Below are 4,534 nucleotides of genomic sequence, written 5' to 3'. Positions count from 1 at the left end.
TTAGATTTATAAACTAAACGTTTAAAATATTTTGACAATGTACTCTTTAATGACTCAAATTGCATGCATATGAAAAATACTACAGTATAACTGATGCATAGTATGTATGTACAAAATAAATATGTATCCATTACATTTAGTAATTTAACACAATGTTTTATATACATTATATGCATTGTTCTCTTATAAAAAGCCTTTATGTAACTTAAGTTTATTTTTTATTTAAATGTTCACTTCTTGTGACTTGTGCAAAGTCACAAATATTGTAATGATTGCTGTTTGTTATATCCAGTAGATTAAGTTGTTTGTTTGTTTTATGGCAAAAATGTTAACCTGTTTGACATTTAATAAATGAATTACCAGACATACAGTTAAATAGTAAACAATAGTCACAACAAGACAAGCGAAATAAATATAACGAGTTACATAACGAGTAATATAACGCGTTACTTTTTTTTATTAAGTAATAAGTAAGGATATTATATTATTTTTTCAGAGGACACAAGTAACGAGTAATACATTTTTCTTTCAGCACCGTGCCCAACACTGTTTATTCTCAATAACAGAACGGCAAGGCTCAGATGATGCTAATTAATCAAACATGTTGCTATGTACGCACAAGCCCTCCTCTCAATAAAATAACTATTTCATACTGTAACAGTAGGGCAGGCAGTGATTATTGCAGGATAAACAAAGTGGACCAGGAACAAAGCTTGCCTGCTCTTAAGAAACTGAGAAAGGGTTGCAGGGAGCTGATAAAAGTTGGCAAGAAATTCAGGTTAATTGGGTAACTGGGTAATTGAAAATTCTGGAAATGCTATGCTTTCAGTAGGAAAGGTGGGGAATTCAATTAATCAATGATCAGGTGGGAGGATATAAAAAGTCTACTTAGAGAGATTTGGGAGCCATTTTGTTGAAAGGAGTGGGCGATTCTGGGCATGGTGAGAAAATTAAAACTGAACATATTGTTATGGTTGTAGTAAAAAGCTTAGTGAAGATAAAACAAGTATAGTGAGGGAAATAGCTCTACTTATTGTGTGGGGTGGTTTCCGTGTTAAACCAAGCCACATTCATCTTTCTTTTTATAGTGTTTTTCACAGTTATTGTTTTCTGTGCTTTTGTTGCCTAAAGAGAGGAAATCATTCCTTTGTTGTTGTAAAATAAAAGTGGGGAAAAGAGAAAAGCAAGAAAATCTCCCAGTTGAGCTGGAACACTTCCAATAGTGTCCAGTCTGTATTCAATAACATTGTGCCAAACCAGCATTTCAGCCCAAAACCCCCAGTCTTCTGTCTCGTCTTGCTCTCCTGCCCCTCTGCTCCTGTCACACATACAAACAAAGGTAAATAAATAAATAAAAACACTGTATTACCACTGTATAGTGATAATGACACTACGGTGGTGTGTTCCATTATTACCTCATTACACACCACAGCAATGCCATTATCCCTTAAATATAATGCATGAAACATGAATAATATAAAAACCTTTTTTTACTTGGTCTTTTTAAACACACTCGACAGATGGTGGCCCGGGTTTCTAATGTAGTGTTTGTGGTGTGCAGTTTCCTGAAGGGTTAAAGGGGGGCTCCCTGCACAGGCCTTCCAGGAATGCTGTATCGGGTCCTGTATCCGACACAGAAAGAGTGGGCGCCCCAGACCATCAGCGCTCGCATTAGCAGCCAGTGATTGAACTGCACTTTCCTGAAAGCATGCTCTGTAATTGAGTTAACAAAAATATTGTGATACTTTTAGGGGCAATAATCATATCTGGGGACATTCGTGCAGAACAGATTGATCACAAACTAGCCCTGCTTAGCAGGCAATTACATGAGATATGGTTACAGGGCCCATGCAGAGCATTATACATTTACTGAATTCAATGAGAACACATGTTTGGTCCTGGAAAAAATCATTTTTTTATGTCCAGGACTGAAGAGTTTCCTTTGGCTGTCTACACCCTTCGCTGTGCGTTTCCAAATCTAGTACGCCTGAGAATTCTCCCAGTGGTGTACATTGAAGTGAGAATGCATGGAGTAACCGATTCAAACCTGCATGTAGATTTACTGTTCTGACCACTGCCCAAATTCTGCTCTGTATATGTTCCTGTATGAGAAATATGCTGTTTGAACGATTGCCACTGTAGCAGCCCCCTCCAAAACACCGTTCAATAGTTCACCAAGGATAACCCCCTCGGTTATCCCTATAATTAAATTGACTATCTTAAATAACCAATTAAGTTAAATGAATGACTACGCCAATTTGAAGCTAATATAACTCCAAATAAATAACAGGTTCTTTAAAAATCAAGACAGCACAATGTGTAAAGTGAGGACAACAAGGTATAAAAACAACAAGAATTTTATTTAAACAAAATATCACAGCTTTTACCTATAGCAGCAGATTTGATAGCAACACCCTTTAAACTATAGCAGCAGATTTTTAACCAAGAGCGATCCCATCAAACCCTAAGCACTAGGATACTTTGAACTAAGTCATGTCACACCAACACTTCTAAATAAAAAGATAATTCACAGCACAATAACACTTTTAAATAACAGCCTTCAAAGCAAATAGTGGTTTCCTCCAACACAATTCCAAACAATAAAACAAACCTTAAATAACACACTTTAAAAAAAACTAATCAATGATTTTCATAGAAAAACAGAAAACGTCATGCAACCTAAAAAATGCCTAATGCTTAAACACTCCAATAGCCGCTATTTTAGTTAATACACAAGTTGATAAAGTGCAGGTGTGCAATCAACAGTTAACAGGCCTTTTATAACTATACATTGTAAACACATACACAATTACAGTTAGGATAATCAGGACAAAGACACTACTCTAAAAGTCTAAAACAACCAATAACACAGAAAAAAAAAGTTTGTATGCAGCGCTCAGATAATTACATCAGAATTCACAGGATCGTAATTACCAACTCAGAATACAGACAATGCACATTCTCTTTTGTAATCAACCCCATACAATTGCGACCGACGTCTAAGAGCACGGGGGATACTTCACTGAAACCACTCCAATATAGAGCGGACCAAACTATTCAATATGAATAGTTTACCATTAACTTCTAGCGCTTCAGCCAATTCACAGCGCCTCAGTATTACACTTGAAAAGTTACAATCCTTACCAAACAGTAGTTCCCCGACCCGTGCTCTCAGCTCACAAATCTCTCAAACCTGGTTGCTCTGGCGCTGATTAACCCCACCTGTTTTTATACAGCTGGTCCCATTACGAATTATCACTGCAATTACTATTGAGACCAGTAGTCTCCCTGGGGTTTAAAGGGACAGTGCAACAGTAAAAATAATAAAAATCACACAATAAAACTCAATCTTATTACATTCAAACAAATAAACAATACATCCATTGCAAATCCATTACAACTCTCCCCTGAAATTGAAAATGTGTCCACACATTTGCTCAACCAGAACAAAGTGATATCTCCATCCTTACTGATATCCTTGCAGTGGGTGTAGAAGAAAGTCTCCTTTCCAATATCTCAAGAAAGTGATTGAATACTTAAGCACTTACAACAGTCCATACTTTTAGATTTGTAGTCCTGCATAGCACCAATTAAAAGACATCAGCCCTATATCGAAGGGGCATAACTCCTCTTGTAGACCTCAAGGGCCTAGCATGGCTTAATCCAGATTCTGGTTGTATAACAGCGTCATCACTGACAGCTGGTCCGATTGAAACAACTGGAGTAGAAGGGGTAACAACAGCCTCAATGTATCAGAAGCCCCGAAATCAGCAGGCAACGTTCCCTCAGAAGCAGTCTCAGGAGCATCAATAGCCTCAAGAACAGCCGACCCCGTAGACGCAATAGGGGCAGGAACCTCTCCTCCAGGAATCTCACACTCATGGGTAGCCAGTCTTCCCCCTAAAGGCTGCAATACCCCAGGAAAACACAAACCCACCCCGGGATACCCCGACAGAGATGGCTCTCCCTGGACAGAGGACGGTTCCCCTTCCACTACAGATTTGACTGGAGGAAAAAGACATGGAGTTAATAAATTACGATGGAGCACCCTCTCATCACCTACCCCATCTTCCCTTTTAACAACATAAACAGGCAAATCTAAATTTGACAGTTTTACGATATAGTACGGTTCTACCTCCCATCTATCCGCTAATTTACCTTTCCCACGGTAGCGTTTATTTCTGACCAACACTCTCTGCCCTGGTATTAATGGGCCACCCCGAGCTTTCTTATCAAAGTGATGCTTCTGGGCCGTAGCAGCTTGTTCTGACAGTTCCCCAGCCTTCCCATAAGCATAACACATCCTTTTATGATGCTGCTGTACCCACCCATCCACAGTCTGTCCCTCTCCAGACCATTCAAGTGTCAAATCAATAGGTAAACGAGCATATCTTCCATACATCAAGTAAAAAGGAGCAAAACCTGTGGAAGCATTAACAGTGTTATTGTAAGCGTGTACCATTTCCAAAACAAAGTCAGACCACCTGTACCTTTTCTCCCTCCCCAATGTGGCCAACATGCTCAACAAGGTACG

At 38.7% G+C, this 4,534-nt stretch overlaps 1 long non-coding RNA gene across 1 annotated transcript; it reads right to left on the bottom strand.

Annotated features, from left to right (window-relative positions):
- Window positions 1-635: 635 nt before the first annotated feature.
- On the bottom strand, window positions 636-3,188 carry LOC131740156 (uncharacterized). The gene is made up of 3 exons (XR_009330787.1): window positions 3,145-3,188; window positions 1,485-1,713; window positions 636-1,318 (listed from the first exon to the last, which is right to left on the bottom strand). It is a non-coding gene; the product is annotated as an uncharacterized LOC131740156 (long non-coding RNA).
- Between the last annotated feature and the right edge of the window lie 1,346 nt (window positions 3,189-4,534).

Source organism: Acipenser ruthenus, chromosome 13 (assembly GCF_902713425.1).
Source record: "Acipenser ruthenus chromosome 13, fAciRut3.2 maternal haplotype, whole genome shotgun sequence".
NCBI lineage: Eukaryota > Metazoa > Chordata > Actinopteri > Acipenseriformes > Acipenseridae > Acipenser > Acipenser ruthenus.
The sequence above is the reverse complement of the archived record's forward strand: the minus strand, read 5'-3'. Positions and strand labels throughout refer to the sequence as shown.